This window comes from Callithrix jacchus, chromosome 13, assembly GCF_049354715.1.
Source record: "Callithrix jacchus isolate 240 chromosome 13, calJac240_pri, whole genome shotgun sequence".
In the NCBI taxonomy this organism is placed as follows: Eukaryota; Metazoa; Chordata; class Mammalia; order Primates; family Cebidae; genus Callithrix; species Callithrix jacchus.
The window spans coordinates 14,636,052-14,656,279 of NC_133514.1; the positions used below are offsets into that span (position 1 = coordinate 14,636,052).

The following is a 20,228-nucleotide window of genomic DNA, read 5'->3' on the forward strand; positions in this document are numbered from 1 at the left end:
ATTCATGAGAAACTGCTGTCTGGAATTCTTATTCTCCTGTGACCACCCTAATACCTGTCTGAACAGCCCAGTCTGCTGAAAACCCATCATCTTCCCTTCCAAATCTGTTTTTCTCTTCAAGTTTATTTTCTCAGAAAGTGGTTCACCCAGAACCTGAGGGTCATCCTAGATCCTTACTTCTCACTCACTCCCCTCCCCTCACCACACTCCACTCAATTTAGTTAATTCTACCTCCCAGTGATAGGGACAGGAGGCAGAGAAATTCTGGGCAGAAGAGGGCGGGTCCCTCGCAAGGACCACACCCTCAAGCCTGGAACTGCGGCCCAAAGTGAAAACTTGCATTCCTATTTTCCTGCTTAAATACTGCCTTTTCCAAAACCTCCCATGCCCACCCTGCCCCACATCCTGTGTCCATAAAAACCTCAAGCTCAGCTGGTAGAAAGAGAAGAAGCAAGTGGACATCAGAGACTACAGTTGGATGCCAGAGAGAAGTGGCTTGACTTCAGAAGGACAGCTTGATGGTATAACTACAGAGAAGAATCTGGCCAGAGACAACTGGACTTCAGGGGAAGATTACCTTCCCACTCTACACCCGTTTTAGTTCCCCTTCCCACTGAAAGCCACTTTCATCAGCAATAAAATCCCCCACATTCACCATCTTCAATTTGTTCATGCAGATGGCAGAGCTAAAAGAGTACTGTAACACTTCCTCTGGGGCTTCAGAGGTCACAGGCACCCCCCATGCCCAGACACTGGCACAAGGCCAGTACAAAGTTCACTCCTGCTGGTGTCCAAAAGCACTCAACCCAGCTCCTGCACCTGCTTACCCGCATGCTCCTCATCCCAGCGCAGCAGGTCCTAGTGAGTGGAGTTGACTCCTGTCAGTGCCAAAGCAGCCAGCTAGTTTCAGCACCTGTGCACTCCAGTTTCCACCCACAAAGATGTCAAGGAAAAATATCTTGCTTCCACAGCTTTCTAATTTTTCTACATTGTAACTCCAAGCCTATGCAATATTGTCTTTTTGTCCACATTTATGTAATAACCTTCCAAAATGAGTTGATCTGCTCCATCTTGTCCTTCTTCAGTCCATTGTTCACTTATAGCCAGACCTTCTAAAGTGAGAACCTGAATCCCCTTCTCAAAACCTTTCAATCACCTCCCATCACTGTTAGAATAAAACTCAAAAGTTCTTGGTAGGTTTTAGCAGGTACTTCTTTACTTATGTCTGTCTTCCTCTTCGGCATCCTTCATTATCCCTCCCTGCCTCTCATTACACAGGACAAGAACTTCATTCAGTGGGACATTTCCTTCCTCCAGGCCTTTGCTTTAACTGTACTTAGAACACCTTACACTCTCCACTCCTAGCGGCTCTCTCTGGGAAAGTCTTACACATTGTTTGGAAGTTGGCTTTAGAGTCATTTTTCTCTGAGCCTTCTTATACTAGATTAATTATTGCTGCATTGTACTGACTAGCAAAGCACCCCAGTAGACTTTGCTTGGGAGTTTGCTCAAATATTGCCTTTTCCAAAATCACCCACCCCTGGTGAGCAGGTGCAGGAGCTGTGGTGAGTGCTTTTGGGCACTGGCAGGAGTGAACTTTGTACTGGCCTGTGGCAGCATCTGGGGTTGGGGGTGGACACTTAGTTTGCTCCTTTAGTTGTTTGTCTCCTTGACTAGACTTTCAGTTCTGTGGTCTGGCTGAATGCAAAAAAAGACTGCATCTTTTCCCCTGGTTTTGTGTTCAGCCAGCCCAGCACCAGGCAACGAGGAGGCAACCAGTAATTATTTGTTGAGTGAATATTAAGTGAATTAATTCTATCCATGATTTAAAATATATTAGCATTCTTTCTTCTTTCATAATGAAACAGATTTAACATTTGGTCAAAAGAATTCTGTCTGTTTAGCATAATAATAACAATTTATTGAATGTTTTATTGTATACCAGGCACTGTTCTAAATAGAGTCCGTTCTTTTATAATGAGATATTTTCATTGCAAAAAATCACCATATTATGCAAAATCATGTGATTAAAAAAACCTATGGAAAAATGGGGTTGAGCTACAACACTCAAAAACTGCATCGGTAACACATAAAAAAAGTTAGAAAACCAATAAAAATGAGGCAAGCTTTTACACATATCGGATAATGAAGAAACACATACTAGAATAAACCTGGGACTTTAACAAGAAGTTTTGTGGATTTGGGCTTCGGAAGGGGCTGCTGGCCTGAGTTATTTTGGATAAATCAGGAGTATCTGAGGAAGGAGGAGTATCTGAAGTGGAAAGGAAAATGGAAACACTAGATGTGGTTCATGACATGTGCAGTGAACTAACGGAGAGCGTAGCTGCTTAAGGGTGTATTTGTGCATGTCTGTTGCATGCATGTAACATGTTGTGCATGTCTGTTGTATGCATGTACAGGGGTGTGCATGTCTGTTGTATGCATGTACAGGGGTGTGCATGTCTGTTGCATGCATGTAACATGTGCATGTCTGTTGCATGCATGTAACATGTTGTGCAGGTCTGCTGCATGCATGTACAGGGGTGTGCATGTCTGTTGCATGTATGTAACATGTGCATGTCTGCTGCATGCATGTACAGGAGTGTGCATGTCTGTTGCATGCATGTAACATGTGCATGTCTGTTGTATGCATGTACAGGGGTGTGCATGTCTGTTGCATGCATGTAACATGTGCATGTCTGTTGTATGCATGTACAGGGGTGTGCATGTCTGTTGCATGCATGTAACATGTGCATGTCTGTTGTATGCATGTACAGGGGTGTGCATGTCTGTTGCATGCATGTAACATGTTGTGCATGTCTGTTGTATGCATGTACAGGGGTGTGCATGTCTGTTGCATGCATGTAACATGTGCATGTCTGTTGTATGCATGTACAGGGGTGTGCATGCAAACATTTTGTATATTTCTACATTAACCCCACTCGGCCAAATGCAGGTTTCTGTGCTCATCTAGCATTTCTTATGAATAAAATTATGCACACAACAATGAAACATTCAAGTGAATGCTCAAATTCTTCCTACAGTATTAACTAAATGGGACCAAATTCCCATTTTCAAAACAACTGTTACAGCAGAACTGACAGTAAGTTAAATTTCTGAATTTATACTCCTGATACAAAGCCAAAAATGTTGGTACTGTATGTGTCTCCATTTTGTAGATGAGGAAATTGAGGTATATAGAAGGTTGAACTAAATTGTTCAATATACACATTTAATAACTAACAGAGACCAGATAACAGCACATACAATCTCTTCCACATCTCTGGCTTGTAACTACTATGTTAGATCGCTGTGCCTTCCAATAGTGTTTATTAGAACTTACGTTTCACTGGTGCTGGACAATACTTTCAATGGTCTGACTTCTCAACAACTACCAAAACCAAATAAAGAATGAAGAATCTGATAACTCGTTTGCTTCTCTTTCTAGCTGAAGCTCTGGGATTATTTGGCCCCACCCACTGATGTCACAGGATGTGAAGAAAGAGAACAAGTTTTGAGTGACAAATCCTGGTTCTTCCGGTCTATGGTCTTTGAAGCCAGAACAAGTCAACTTCAATGAGTCTATCTCCTTATCTGTAAAATGGGGATGACAATTCATACCTCGAAATGTTTGGATGTAATAGAAAAGATACCTGGAAAAAGGGCTAGTAAAGTTTCCCCAGCCCTCCTCAATGCCTTGGTCATTGCTGAAATTCCACATGTAATGATTAGGATTTTTCAAATTAACTATTGCTTTATTCAAAAATTAAGCATTATCTACCTGGTTTCTAGAAATTTCCTTTAAGTAAATTTTTCTGCTGTGCATGGTGGCTTACGCCTCTAATCCCAGCACATTAGGAGGCTGAGGTGGGCTGATCACAAAGTCAGGAGATCAAGACCATCCTGGCTAACACGGTGAATCTCTGACTCTACTAAAAATTCAAAAAATAGCTGGGCATGGTGGTGGGCACCTGTAATTTCAGCTACTTGGGAGGCTGAGGCAGGAGAGTAGCTTGAACCCAGGAGGCAGAGTTTGCAGTGAGCCGAGATCGTGCCACTGCACTCAAGCCTGGCAACAGAGCAAGACTCCATCTCAAAAAAAAAAAAAGGAGAAGGAGAATCAATGCAGGAAGGTGACCAAGTTTTCTTTCTTCACAACTTTGCCTAGAGCTAGCTGTACCTGCAGTTCCAGTATGGTGCTAGATCATCCTCTTCCTGGCCCAAGCTTTGATGTAATGATAGCTTTCAGTTCATAAGAAAGCCAAAGCAATATAGGGGGTGCGAATATAATGTCAATGAAATTGTTTTACATGCATAGAGTATTCTTAACTTTTTCAACACAATTACACACCAGTTACCTCATTTTACCCTGACCAATATGGTGAGTGGGTTTGTCTGATTCTCATTTAACAGCGGGAGAATCTGAAGCACAGAGCTTAGGTTTATGGATTTTCAGATAACTTAGAACTCATTAGTGGCAGTGGGCAGGTCCAGAAACTAGATCTCCTGTCCCCGATTCCACTGGCAATATCAATTATTCTACAGTGTCTTCCTAAAAAGAATAATTTACTATTAAATCTCTCATTGGTTCAAAATCCTTTATAATTGACTAAAATGTACAAACACTGTAATAACTGTAGGATTCCAATGATGACTGGCCCCAAATTCTACGACCCTACCACATGACATGAGGGCTTAAGGTATTTTTATCATTTCCTGAAACCAGATTTCATATTATGAATTGACTTAAGTACTGTGCCTCAAATTTACTTTTGTAAATTCCAAAATATTCTTGTCTCAAAACAAGAAAATCAGAGTTAGAAAACCCATTAAGTAAGTGAAAGGGAGTCAGGTGTGTGGAAGGAGTTTAAGAATAACAGTAATACCTTTGCACAATAAGTATAAAATACAAAAACTGATAGAAACAGAATTATTTTCTATAATAGTTTAAAATATTGAGAGTCAAGGTGAGCTTGACCCCACATTAGCAGGGTAACTGACAAAGAATGTGCTATACATTCTGGAAGTTTTCTATTCAGCAAATAGTAGTTGGAAGAGGACAAAATTTTCTAATATGTATTTTATTAAATGCTGATTTATTAAGACTTTGTGGGAAATGCTTGGTGGAATAAAATTAGATGGATTTCTTTACTATTGAAATTTTTAATGTCTTTATTACAAAGACATACATGATGGATCTCTAAGAAGGGATGACAATAAACTGTTTCTAGAATATTTCTCTCTCCCTTTCTCTAGATTTGTGTTTAAAGAATATACTTTTAGAAGTCTCAGCACACAGGATTGAGAAAAATGGGAACCAATTAATTCCATCTTTCTTAAAACTGTTTCCATGGTGTCCAGATGCTTGATAATAACTCTGCCTGAGTTTATTTCTCGACATGGAGTTGTGGACTTGAGCTTTTCATCTACATTTCAAAGTAACAAATATATATATACTCCAACACAAATGAATAAGCTATTTATCCATGTGCAAAGAGCCAGCCTCTCTGCTACTGATGAAAATAACCCAAGCACTGTAATTGTGCACTCCTGGTCTTTAGACTTGGATGTGTCTGGTTTAGTGTGACTGTCTGATGGGCTCTTAATCATTATTTCACTGTGAAGTATAATACTTTCTATCTCCAGTATGTGGTCTCTGTGCTTCCTCTCAGCTTTTGAACAGGTGTGATGCAATTTAAAAATCATCCTGAATAGTGAAATGGACAAAATGAGTTTTCTGTGAGCATGAAAGGCAAATTGGATAAATGAACTAGCCTAGCCTGGGAACTAGAACTTCAGTGAATTTTCCAGCTTCAAATAGAACTAATGCTATTTCACAGCAAGTTACTCTTCTCTGTTCCATTTCGGTAGTACGAATCCTGAATTTAAAATTAGCATGAAAAAGCACTTTCCTGTAGATAGATTCCTGCTTCGGGCTGCATTAATGCTGCAGAAGCTATGGTTTAGCAAGTGCCAACTGAATAAAAGTACCACCCTCAGGGTCAAAGAATGTTTCTTTTTTCCTTGCAATCATCTGACTGCTGGGTGCTCCTGAAAGTATCAGGGAAAAGAAATCCTTTCTCTTCTTTCCAGGGAAAAGGAAATTCTAGAATAAAGAGTAGCCATTTAAAAAATGACCTGTAAATCTTCTCGTTAAAGTTGGAGGGCAGAGCTTTTGAGGGAGAAAGTGCAGACTATGGTCAATGTTCAATTTTCTCTTTCCTGGAGCTCTGCAGGAATATGTGACCTCTCCAAGGCAAGGAAGTAATGATTCCTTCCAATCAGACCAAGAGACAGAAAGGTGAGCATTTTCTTATTCTAGGGTGCTATCCAAAATGCCTCAATGTCTCTCAAGGAGCTGTAAAAGAAGAACTAATAAATATGCGAATGTAAATTAATGAAACAGAAAATAGAAAACCAGTAGACCTGATAAATAAATCCAGTGGCTCATTCTTTGAAGACACTAATAAAACAGAAATAGTTAGGCTAATCAAAGTCTCTGATCAAATGTCACATCCTCGGACAAACCTTTTTGAATTTTCTGAATTTGCTCTGCCTGTCTTCATCACTCACTCATTCCTTTCCCTGCTTAATTTTCTTCATAGATTTAAAATTCCATTGTAGAGCTACTTGTGGCTTTTTTATTAAGCCCTCTATTTTTGCAATATCTCCAAAACAAAAGAGACTTTTTCTGTCTTGTTCACAAAGATATCCTCGGCACCTATTAATTGCTGTGTACAGAATATAATAGGAGCTCTATAATTATAGTTGATTAGATAAATAATAAAGAAGAAAAAGAAAACGTGTTTAAAATAAACATGAGAAAGTAGATGACAGACAGAAATCTATGCAGCTCTTCCAAGATCATACATACGGAGAAAGATATAAAGAGATATATACCAAGGGAGATATATATATATCTTACATTCTTATATATGCATACATACATTCTTATATATGCATATATATGAATATCATTCTTATATATGCATACATACATTCTTATATATGCATATATATGAATATCATATAATAGTCTATCTTTTTTTTCATTTGGTTCAAAATATTTTTTTAAAAATTTTTTATTGCATTTTAGGTTTTGGGGTACATGTGCAGAACACGCCAGACAGTTGCATAGGTACACACATGGCAGTGTGTTTTGCTTCCTTTCTCCCCTTCACCCACATTTGGCATTTCTCCCCAGGCTATCTCTCCCCAGCTGCCCCCCCCCCCGCTGGCCCTCCCCTTTTCCCCCCAATAGACCCCAGTGTTTAGTACTCCCCTCCCTGTGTCCATGTGTTCTCATTTTTCATCAACCGCCTATGAGTGAGAATATGCGGTATTTCATTTTCTGTTCTTGTGTCACTTTGCTGAGAATGATGTTCTCCAGATTCATTCATGTCCCTACAAACGACACAAACTCATCATTTCTGATTGCTGCATAATATTCCATGGTGTACATGTGCTACATTTTCCCAATCCAGTCTATCATCGATGGGCATTTGGGTTGGTTCCAGGTCTTTTTTTTTTTTTTTAGAATTACCAGATTGGCTATTTATTTATTTATTTATTTTTGTTAATTTTTTATTTGATTATAGGTTTTGGGGTACATGAGCAGAGCATGCAAGACAGTTGCGTAGGTACACACATGGCAGTGTGCTTTGCTTTTCTTCTCCCCTTCACCCACATTTGGCATTTCTCCCCAGGCTATCCCTCCCCACCTCCCCCTCCCCCTGGCCCTCCCCTTTTCCCCCTAATAGACCCCAGTGTTTAGTACTCCCCTTTCTGTGTCCATGTGTTCTCATTTTTCATCACCCACCTATGAGTGAGAATATGCGGTGTTTCATTTTCTGTTCTTGTGTCAGTTTGCTGAGGATGATGTTCTCCAGATTCATCCATGTCCCTACAAACGACACAAACTCATCATTTCTGATTGCTGCATAATATTCCATGGTGTATATGTGTCACATTTTTCCAATCCAGTCTATTATCAATGGGCATTTTGGTTGATTCCAGGTCTTTGCTATTGTAAACAGTGCTGCAATGAACATTCGTGTACATGTGTCCTTATAGTAGAACGATTTATAGTCTTTTGGATATATACCCAGTAATGGGATTGCTGGGTCAAATGGAATTTCTATTTCTAAGGCCTTGAGGAATCGCCACACTGTCTTCCACAATGGTTGAACTAATTTACACTCCCACTAACAGTGTAAAAGTGTTCCTATTTCTCCACATCCTCTCCAGCATCTGTTGTCTCCAGATTTTTTAATGATCGCCATTCTAACTGGCGTGAGATGGTATCTCAATGTGGTTTAGATTTGCATCTCTCTGATGACCAGTGATGATAAGCATTTTTTCATATGATTGTTGGCCTCATATATGTCTTCTTTTGTAAAGTGTCTGTTCATATCCTTTGCCCATTTTTGAATGGGCTTGTTTGGTTTTTTCTTGTAAATCTGTTTGAGTTCTTTGTAAATTCTTGATATCAGCCCTTTGTCAGATGGGTAAACTGCAAAAACTTTTTCCCATTCTGTTGGTTGCCAATTCACTCTAGTGACTGTTTCTTTTGCCATGCAGAAGCTGTGGAGTTTAATTAGGTCCCATTTGTCTATTTTGGCTTTTGTTGCCAATGCTTTTGGTGTTTTTGGTCATGAAGTCCTTGCCTACTCCTATGTCCTGGATGGTTTTGCCTAGATTTTCTTCTAGGGTTTTTATGGTGCCAGGTCTTATGCTTAAGTCTTTAATCCATCTGGAGTTAATTTTAGTGTACAGTGTCAGGAAGGGGTCCAGTTTCTGCTTTCTGCACATGGCTAGCCAGTTTTCCCAACACCATTTATTAAACAGGGAATCCTTTCCCCATTGCTTGTTTTTGTCGGGTTTATCAAAGATTGTATGGTTGTGGATATGTTGTTCACAGAACTGGAAAAAACCACCACGAACTTCATATGGAACCAAAAGAGAGCCTGCATAGCCAAGTTAATTCTAAGCAAAAAGAAAACAGCGGGGGGCATCACACTACCGGATTTCAAACTATACTACAAGGCTACAGTAATCAAAACAGCATGGTACTGGTACCAAAACAGAGATATAGACCAATGGAACAGAACAGAGGCATCGGAGGCAACACAACATATAGTCTATCTTTCTATATGTCATCTTGGAAAAATTGGATAATTGATGATATATATACATATATATAAATCTACATCTATCAGTCTATATGTGATCTCGAAAAAAACAATATATAGAAAATAATAAAGTCATAGTTTAGTTACATTTTATATTAGTTAGTCCCATATAAATTAAATATTATTATGTTAAACAAAATATTAAGATAAGATATATGTGATACATGACTATATAATCTTGGGTGTTGAGCTGAAAAGGTCTTTATAAAAATTATCCTAGAGCAAGCATAAAGGAAAAGATTGGTAGTTATGAATGTCTTAAAAAGAAAAGTAAAATTTTAGACACAAATAAATGGAGAAAGTATTTGCAGTGTACTAAACATATACTATAATGAACAAAGGGTTCACTTTTATATAAAAGAGCTTTTAAAACTCATGAAAAAGATGAGCACTTATTTTAAAAGAAAATATGTAAGCAGGTGCTATGGTTTGAATGTGTCCTCTTCAAAATTCAGATGTTGCCAATGTGCTAATATTAAGGAGTGGGGCCTCTCCAAGGTAATTAGTTCCTGAGGGCTCTTTCCTCATGAATGGGATGAAGGCCTTTATAAAACAGGCTTCACATAGTGTTCAGCTAGCTTGCTCTCTTGCCCTTCCGCATGGTGCCATGTAAGGATGCTGCAAGAAGGCCCTTACCAGATGCCAGCACCTTCATCTTGGACTTCCCAACCTCCAGAACTGTGAGAAATACATTTCTGTTCTTTAAACATTACCCGGTCTCTGCTATTTTGTTATAGCAGCACAAATGGACTAAGACAGTAGGTAATTTGCCAAAGAAGAAATGCAGATGGCCAGTATACACACTAAAGTTAGCAAATAAAAGCAAGCTGAAGGCAATTCCATGTTCGTCTATGATAACAGCCAAAAAGGAAGCCAGAGAGGAAAATACTCTGTTTTGGTGAAGGCACAGAGAAAGAGCTATTAAATAGTTTCCATGGCTGAGAAACTGATTGAGTCATTCTAGAAAAGAGTCTCCCAGTTACATATCACAAATCTTAAAATTGGTATCACCTGTGCAATAGCAGTTTTACTTCTAGACATTTACCATAAGAAAATACTAAGTAAATATGCTAAGATTTAGTCACAAAAACAAAAGAACAATTTTGCTTATAATAGCCCTAAATTAGAAACAAATTAAATATCCAGACATTTTGAATTCATTAAATAAATCATGGTATGTCTGTATGATTTAATTTGAATTAGCCATTTACACAGGTGATTTATACAGTCACTAAAAAAATGGGAACTACTATAGCAAAGACATGGAATCAGCCTAGATGTCCATTTATGGTGGACTGGATAAAGAAATTATGGTACATATATGCCATGGAATACTACATAGTCATAAAAAAGAACAAAATCATGTTCTTTACCACATCACGGATGCAGCTGGAGGCCCTTATCCTAAGATAATTAATGTAGGAACAGAAAACCAAATACCATGTACTCTCACTTATAAGTGGAAGCAAAACATTGAGTACACATGGACATAAAGAAGGGAACAATAGACACTGGGGCCTCCCCAGGGCAAGAGTGTGGGAAAGTGGCATGGGTTGAAAACTACCAGTTGGGTACTATGCTCACTACCTGGGTGATGGGATCATTTGTACCGCAAACCTCAGCATCATGAAATTTATCCATGTAACAAACCTGCTCATGTATCCCATGAACCTAAAATAAAAGTTAAAAAATACTGTGGACTAGGTATTAGATGACATTCAGGAGCTACTACAGTAACTCCTCCTTATTTGCTGCGGGAGTCGAATAAAACAGTGCAAGTACCAGGCTTCCCACAGTATCTCTCACAAGCCAAGTGCCTCCCCAGAATCTAGAATTTTGCAAAGTCATAGCAGGATCTCAGCGAGACACTTGGAGAACTGGAGGCCCTCTGCCAGCATGACCACTTTGGCTCTGAAAGGTCAGCTCCTTTCTTCCAACAGAGGCCTGAATCTCAATGAGGCAGAACTACTAAGGCTTGGGTAGGACCTAACACCAGAGGGGAGAACCCCTAGTTGCAGGAAGAGAGCCAGATGCCAGCACAGGGGGCTGCTTAATAGGTAAGGGTGTACTGAACAGAGAAGAAAAATGCTTCTTTCAAAATTTTGCCTGTGACAAAGAGGAATAAGCTTCCCCTGTTGCCTGTAATAATTCAAATGGGGATAGCGACTGGGCAGGAGTTTGACTGACTTCAGAGCCTGCTCTCTAAGCTACTGGCTCCTCACGACTCACTCTTGGTTTTCCTTCCTGAAAAATCATTTTCATTTAGGTAGGACTTTACTGCTGAATACAAAAGGCAGACTAACGCAAAAATTAATAGGGGCTCTCTAGCTTGCAATTAACTCTTGGCCTACAGAGTAGCCCTACTAAACAGGTCCCTCCAGACTCCTACAGGGAAATTTATCCTGCAGTTGTTTTCCAGCTCGAGTGAACATTTTGAGTCTCCGATTCCTTTCTTTCCCATCAGATCCTCAGGGGGCATGGCTTAATCAATGAAAAGAATTAGAAGGTGAAATAGGAGGATCAATGAAAGGTAGGAAGAAAATATTCTTGGTCTGTTTCACATTGGACTTAATAAAATCCCAAATGCTGCAGATAAGCAGGAAAAAAGGAGTCCAATTTATTCTTCTCTTAAGTAAAACATTTAAACCAATATCCGAAGGATTGGGTACCAGACAAACAGTTGTAGCTTCTAACACAGGCTTTTAAATACGACATGTTTGCGGGAAAGATTTGGTTCTTTTAGTTCTATGTGGTGAGGCTGTATCTTCAGCATGAGATCACGATTTCTTTGGTGAATGAATACTGCCAGTTTAACCCAATTGAGATCATAGAAGCAATGCTGCACAGCTTCTCTGTTTTAGCTATTCCCTCATTCAAGCATTTTTTTTTTCTAACAAATAAGAGAGAAGGTTTAATTTTGCAAATAACGTGGGAAAGTGGAGTTCAGGTTTGTCATTCTGTCTCCCGTCCTCCACCTACAACCTCTGACATTTTAGCCACATCTTTAATCTGTAGGGGTGAGGAACGAGGACCCTGTGAATAACCTGTGAAAGGAAATCGGTGCAGAATAACATGACCATCCAGACATACCACTGTGCCTTGAACAACAGAACCAAGGGCAGTGTGTTAGCCTGGTGGTTCCCAATCTTTTTGTCACCAGGGACTGGTTTTGTGGAAGATAATTTCTCCATGAATGAGGTTATAATGGGGAATGATGGTTTTAAGATGAAACTGTGATCATTAATTAGATTTTCATAAGGAGCATGCAACCTACATTCCTTGCATGTGCAGTTCATAACAGGGTTTGCGCTCCTATGAGAACCTAATGCTGCTGCTGATCTGACAGGAGATGGGGCCCAGGCAATACTGCTCTCCTGCACGCCTCTCATCTGCTGTGCAGCCTGGTTTTTTTTATTATATGAGAAATACGTTAGAAAAAGAAAATTACCTTTAGAAAAATGAACACAGGAGATGAACAGGAAATTCATAAGCAATAAATGCAAAACTTAAAGACATTATTTAAAGCCATTTATCTTAAAAGTTATTATTTTTCCATTAAATTAGACAAAATTTTAATCAATGAATGATGAGGATTAGAAAAATAATTATTTCTTCTAGGAATGTAAATTCAAACAATATTTCTGAAGGCAATCTCAGACTTACACCCAAAGCACAATTCCTTAAAAATCCATAAATTGGACTTCATCAAAATTAAAAACTTCTAATCTGTTAAGGAGGATGAAAATATTTGAAAGCCACATATTTGACAAAGGACTCATACCCAGAATATATAAAAATAATCAAAACTCAAAGTTAAAAAAGCACAGTTCAATAAGGAAATGGATAAAAGTTAAAAGCAGACATTTTGGCTAAGAGAACGTATGGATGGAAGAGAACTCATGAAAGGTGTCTAATATCACTAGCCATTAGAGAAATGTAAAGTAAGACACAATGAAATAATACAACATAGCCATCAAGACGTCTAACATGAAAACTAATATAACACCAACTGCGGGTAAGTATGCAGAGAGATTGAATCATTCATATACTGCTGGTGGAACTTAAAAAGGTACAGTCACTCTGGAAAACAGTGTGGCAATGTAGTTATAAAAAGTCAACATGTGGCTGGACACAGTGGTTCACGCCTATAATCCCAGCACTTTGGGAGGCTGAGGTGGGTGGATCATGAGGTCAAGAGATTGAGACCATCCTGGTCAACATGGTGAAACCCCATCTCTACTAAAAATACAAAAATTAGCTGGGCATGGTGGCGCGCGCCTGTAGTCCCAGCTACTCAGGAGGCTGACGCAGGAGAATTGCTTGAACCCAGGAGGCGGAGGTTGCGATGAGCCGAGCTTGCGCCATTGCACTCCAGCCTGGGTAACAAGAGTGAAACTCCGTCTCAAAAAAAAAAAAAAGGTCAACATGCTCCTACTGTAGGATCCAGCGTCGTGCTCTTGGGCACTCATCCCATAGAAATGAACATCATGTTATAAACCTCAAATATACACAGTAAAATGTATTTTTTTTTAATGTTCTCTGCACTTTGGGAGGCCAGGGAAGGAGGCTCGCTTGAGGCCAAGGGTTTAAGATCAGCCTGGACAACATAGTGAGACTCTATGTCTATAAAAAAATAAAAACATTAGTAGTGCAGTGTGCCATACACCTGTAGCCCTGTCTACTTAAGAAACTGAGGTGGGAGATTCGCTTGAGCCTGGGAGTTCAAAGTTACAGTGAACTATGGTTACACCACTGCACTCCAGCCTGGGTGACAGAGTGAGACCCTGTCCCTTTAAAAACAAATAAAAGTATTTGTAATAGCCAAAGCTGGAAACAAACAAAATATCCCTCAAGAGGTGAATGATTAGACAGATTATAATACATCTATTCCTTGGAATACTGAAATACTGATCAGCAATAAAAAAGCAATGAACTATTGCACATAACAACTTTGATGAATCTCAAAGGAATCACGCTGAGTGAAAAAAGCCAGCCCCAAAGACCACTAACTGTATGATTCCATTTATGTTATATTCTCAAAATGACAACATTACAGGGTGGAAACCAAATTAATGACTGCCTGGGTTTAGGGATGGTTGGTGAAAGGGGGTGGATGTAAAGAACTAGAAAGGGGGACATGAGGGAATTGTGTAGCGATAGAATCCTTTTGTATCTTGATTGTGGTAATGGTTCCGTAAACACAAGTGTGATGAAATGATACGACCTACTGATTTGGTTATTTGATGCCCAGACTCATTGATCAGCTTAGTTGTTTCAAGTTCCTTTCTTTCTTTCTTTTCTTTTCTTTTTTTTGAGATGGAGTCTTGCTCTGTCGCCAGGCTGGAATACAGCGGTGCAATCTCAGCTCACTGCAACCTCTGCCTCCTGGGTTCAAGCGATTCTTCCGCCTCAGCCTTCTGAGTGGCTGGGACCACATGCACATGCCACCACAGTCAGCTAATTTTTTTGTATTTTTAGTAGAGAAAGGCTTTTACCATGTTGGCCAGGATGGCCTCAATCTCTTGACCTTGTGATCTGCCCGCCTCAGCCTCCCAAAGTGCTGGGATTACAGGTGTGAGCCACTGCGCCCAGCCAAGTTCCTTTCACACCTAAGAAAATCCCTTCCCAGACTTTGTTGGCAATGGCCTGTTGAAAAGACAACCCCCATACTTTACATATAACATAAACTAGAGAGCATTTATTTATGTTTACGGTGAACACTGAATAAGATATAGATTGCAACCTTCAGGGAATAAAAAACGTCAGGGAAGATCTGATCCTGAGTAGGCTAAACAATCGTGGTGATTGAAAAGTATGATTATTAAAACTGCTAACTGATTTGACTAAGTTCTTCATATACATGATTTTCTCTCTTGACAGCTATGTCTTGGGCAACAATGGGAGAAGTGTTAACTCTCTTTTAGAATCATTATCTAAGCTACAGGGGGAGCTGGATGTAGAAACTCTATCTTTTTAGTTAACAAGTAAAAGTTGCATATAGTTAAGGTGTACAACTATGATGTTTTGGAATATGTGTACATTGAAGAGTGGCTAAATCAAGCTGTTTGACACACGCATTACCTCATATACTTTTCACTATTTTGTGGTGAGAACATTTAAAATCTATTCTTTTAGCAATTTCAAGTATACAATATATTGTTACTAACTCTGTGATAAACAGTAGATCTCTTGAACTTACTTCTCTTGATTTATTCCTTCAGATATTTTTTAGCTAAAATTTTGTGTTTTGATTAACATCCTCTCAATCCCCTCAACCCCCATTTCTGGTAACCACCATTGTACTCTCTGTTTGTATGAGATTGACTTTTGTAGATTCCATGTACAGATGCCTCTTGACTTATGATGGGATTATGTCCTGATAAAACCATTATAAGTGGAAAATGCACTGACTATACCTAACCTACTAAACACCACAGCTTAGCCTTGCCTAACGTTTTTTTTTTTTTTTTTGAGACGGAGTTTCACTTTTGTTACCCAGGCTGGAGTGCAATAGTGCGATCTGAGCTCATCGCAACCTCCGCCTCCTGGGTTCAGGCAATTCTCCTGCCTCAGCCTCCTGAGTAGCTGGGGTTACAGGCATGTGCCACCACGCCCAGCTAATTTTTTTTGTATTTTTAGTAGAGACGGGGTTTCACCATGTTGACCAGGATGGTCTCGATCTCTTGACCTCGTGATCCACCCACCTCAGCCTCCCAAAGTGCTGGGATTACAGGCGTGAGCCACTGCGCCCAGCCTGCCTTGCCTAACTTAAACATGCTCAGAACACTTACATCAGCCTTCAGTTGGGCAAAATCATCTGACACAAAGCTTATTTTATAGTGAGGAGCCGAATATCTAAATGCAATGTATTAAAAACTGTACTAAAGTACATTTTCTAGTGAATTTGTATTGCTTTTGCACCATTGTGAAATTTAAAAAATGCTGTCAAACCATGTAAGCTGGGGATCATCTATGTGAGATCATGAGTTATTTTCCTTCTGTTAAAGATTTATTTTACCGAAACTCTTGATGTCAATAAAATCATCTATAAAATAATTCTACAGATAGGCAACCAAACATTTTTAGATACCCCTCACTGGTATTTGTACACAATTTTTCGGCATATGCTTTCTCAAATATTGCCTCATTTCATTGCTCTGCTAGTTCTGCAGTGTAAATATTCTTATCCTTGCCTTACAGATGAAAAATAAATGGCTCCAAGATTGAGGCTTAGTTTCACACAATTAGCAAGTTGAAAAGTCAGGCAGGGCTCAGAGCCAGGCTTTAAAATTCCATCCAATGTTTGATCCACTAGACCAATGAAAGGAATTCAAATAAGATGATTAACTTAAGTAATGCTGGACAGGCCATGTGGTCTGGGGAGACAATCACTAGACTGAAGAGGCACTAGATGTGGTTCTATGCAGTAGCAGGCTCTGTGACCTTGAACATGACATTCAACTTTCCAGCATCGTGATTTCATCATCTGCAAAAATGAGATGGCTAACATCTCTAAGATGCCTTTTTTTTAAAATCTCTAAAATTGTTTACTTTGATAGGGAACATTGGCCTTCTATTTTGACAATTTCTATTCCTAAAAGAGGATAGATGGTCAATTTCTGAAATATAAAAGTGCAATAACATTTGGGGCATATTTATCTGTCTACAGAAATCACTAACACAATTTTTGCAAAATAGCAAAGAAGAAATGGCCATTTAAAAATATTTCTTATCAACCAATAAATCAATAAAACTTGAGACCCAAAGTGAAGGCAGGCTTAACGCAATGAAATGCAGTCTGTTAGGTTTGAGCCAGGAATATCAAGTTCGGGTGCCTATTTAAAGGCCTGGCAAGCTCAATAGCTCAAATCACCAATGTGGAGAACACTCTGTAGCCAAAGCCCTTCTTGCAAAACTGGGGGAAATAAATTATATTTCCAATGACAATTGGCACATCCTTCAGCAACTAACTGCCTACTCATTCAGTAATTCTCCAGTTCCCCAGTTAAAATTCCTAATCTTTAGTCTTTAAGATGCAGGCAGGAAGTGTTTCAGCAGGGAAATCAGAAAAAAAAAAAATGCAGAGAAGTTCAAATGAGACCTGATTCATGCCATTAGAAAAATGATTCAGCAGGAGGTAAAACTAAATTAGAAGAACTCTGAGGTTAGCAAGTTCTCACAGGCTTAGTGCATCAGAGTGCTGTCATCTCATTAGGTAGCAAATCATGCCAATAAATTAATTAGCATTTTCATACTTACTGATACTAAAAGAACCTCAAGAACTTCCCTTCAGTGTCTTCAGAAATCTAAATCTTATAACAGTTTAGATCCATCTTGATTCCAAGTATCTACCAAATAGAGCTTAAGCCACAAGCTAATCCCGGTCACTCTTACAACTGAGCATAGAGGTGAACAATCATCTGTATTTGGATGATGACTGTGGACACTGCAGGATTCACGAATAGTGGAGTCTAGAAGACATTTAGAAGTCACCCAACCCAATACTTCCATTTAACAGGCTAATCTCAGGGCCAGGAAAGTGAAGTTCCTTGCCCAGTTCACCCAGAAGATTTATGCTGTTTTCTCCCTCCACTGTCAACATTCTCCCAGTTAAACTGACTCTGAGTGTACCACACAAGACATAGTGTTTTCTCTTTTAGGTTTTTTTAGAGGAGTGGTTTTTGTTCATTATGAAAAAAAAGACATCAGAGAGTTCATTGCTATAGAAGCCAGAGGAAGAGCAATGTGGAGGTTTCAGCCAAAATGTGGCTAATTTAAGAATACACACACACACACACACACACACAGACGCATGAGCGTTGTTGAATATTTGTTTTATGGTTTGTTTTCTGTTCTTACTCTGTCATCCAGGTTGTAGTGCAATGGCACTATCTTGGCTCACTGCAACCTTCAGTTCCCAAGTTCAAGTGAATCATCTGCATCAGCCTCCTGAATAGCTGGGACTACAGGCATGCACCACCACACCCAGATAATTTTTCTATTTTTAGTAGAGACAGGGTTTCACCATATTGGCCAGGCTGCTCTTGAACACCTGACCTCAGGTGATCCACCCACCTTGGCCCTCCCAAAATGCTGGGATTACAGATTGAGCTACTGCTCCTGGCCACATTGTTGAATATGTGGACATGCTTTACAGAAAGGATCAGCCAGTGTTTATGCCTGGAGAAGACACCTTTCCTTTTGCTGAAATGATTATTCAATATAAAATAGAGGTAGGAAAGAGCAATTGGAATAAACATACCAGGGCTTGAATGTGGTCGTGTGCCTTTCTCAGCAGTGTGTCCTTGAACAGTTTCAGAGTTAGTTTAGGGATCAAATAAGCTGACATTCAAAAGGCCTACATAAGTGCCTGGCAACCTGGCAGGCAGTTAACTCTTTCCCACAAAACAAATATCTTATTTGCATTTGGGAACGACTGCAGAGTCAGCATGGAACTCCCTCCAAGTTCTCCCTGCCAGTGCTGCAGGACAAGCGGCATGGAACAAGCAGGAGAGTCTGCGTGGGTGCTGGGTCCCAGGCAAAAGGGGCATCCACTTTTGAGGCATTTTTTTGGACTTGATGTCAATGAAGCCAGATGAAAGGAAAGAGCTGATAACTACTTCATAGATCCGCATACTGAGAAAGTGGCTCGATGCAGCAAGAAATAAAAGATGCCCTTTCACAGCTGCTAACATAAACGAACAAGAAATGGAAGCACAACTGGGCCTTAGAAGAAAAGGAATCAGAGCACTGGGAACTCACTTCTCTAACACGGGTCAAAAGACCTGTGCCAGGTGAGTGCTGTTTGACCTTAGAAAGATAGTCAGCTAAATCTAAATCACTCACACAACAGGCCCCAACCAGCTAAGATCACTGCCAAGTGCAAATAACGCCATGCATAACTCATGCCATCAGCATTACCTAAAGGCAGAGGCTATTACCAACTTCCAATTACCTGTAAGCAGAGAAATAGACACCACATTTCAAAAAAGCCTGAGCTCCAGCTGCTACTCCAAGCAGAGAAGGATCAGGGACAAAGAGTTAAGAGACTCTGAAAAGAGGAGCATGGAAGAGAGAGACAAACTAGACAAAACCTCCCTCCCCGTCTCCCCAAGAAAGAAAAAAAATCTAAGTGCTAAAATACCCAGCACAGACTGGAGGTTTGCCGTTTCACAGTATCAGCCACAGGGAAGTAGCCTGAAAGTGGGTGGGACTGGTAGTAGCAGCCTGATGGAAGCCGGCTTCCAGGGGAGAAGGAGATAGAGATAATGTAGTTCCCTTAAAGAATGTAGCAATGAAGGGAAAAAAAGAAGCAACAGAGGAAATTAAAGATCCTGCAGAAATGAAAGAGAGCTACAAGGCAAGGCATGGCAACCGATGGAATAAAATTCATTTTACTGCACGGGCTATAAAATGCTAGGAATAGGGGGAAAAAAAACAGACCAACTGTACACAATGTTCTTGAAAAAAGAAAACAGAAAATAAAAATTCCCCCACAAAACATCAGTCAAGAAACAGAAGAGAGCAGTAACATGATACTTCAAACTGAATTAAATATCTCCAAATGAGCATCTTAGAAATACTTTTTACGTTCTTAGAATTCGAAATTCAAAAACTAAGATTACAAATGTGCAAAGCACAGAAAGAAATGGAACAAGAGCTAATCAAGATCAAGACAAAAATAAAAGGAAAGGCAAAGAAAATCCACTCAGAACTGGAGAATAAATTACAAAGTCCCCAATGGAATAGAGTAAAAAAGAATAATAAAGAATAATGGAAAAAGGCAGGTAAACAACTAAGATTAAAAATGAGTAAAGAAGGAAAAGGGGGTAGAGAGAAAGTAGTTGAAAATCAGAATAAAAAGAATATTCAATACATGTAATTAGAGTCCTTGAAGAAGAAACATGAAGCAATGAAACAGAATATTTGAAACTATAATTCAAGAAAATGTTTTAGAAATAGAGAAAGGTCAAATCTATATATTGAATGGACACACAATATACCTAAGAAAAATTATTCTACATGATCAATTCTAAG

At 39.4% G+C, this 20,228-nt stretch overlaps 1 long non-coding RNA gene across 1 annotated transcript in view; it reads right to left on the reverse strand.

The window, feature by feature from the left end:
* The window catches only part of LOC103787448 (uncharacterized), a 265,763-nt gene that overhangs the window by 114,693 nt on the left and 130,842 nt on the right, over positions 1–20,228 (reverse strand). The window lies entirely within an intron of this gene.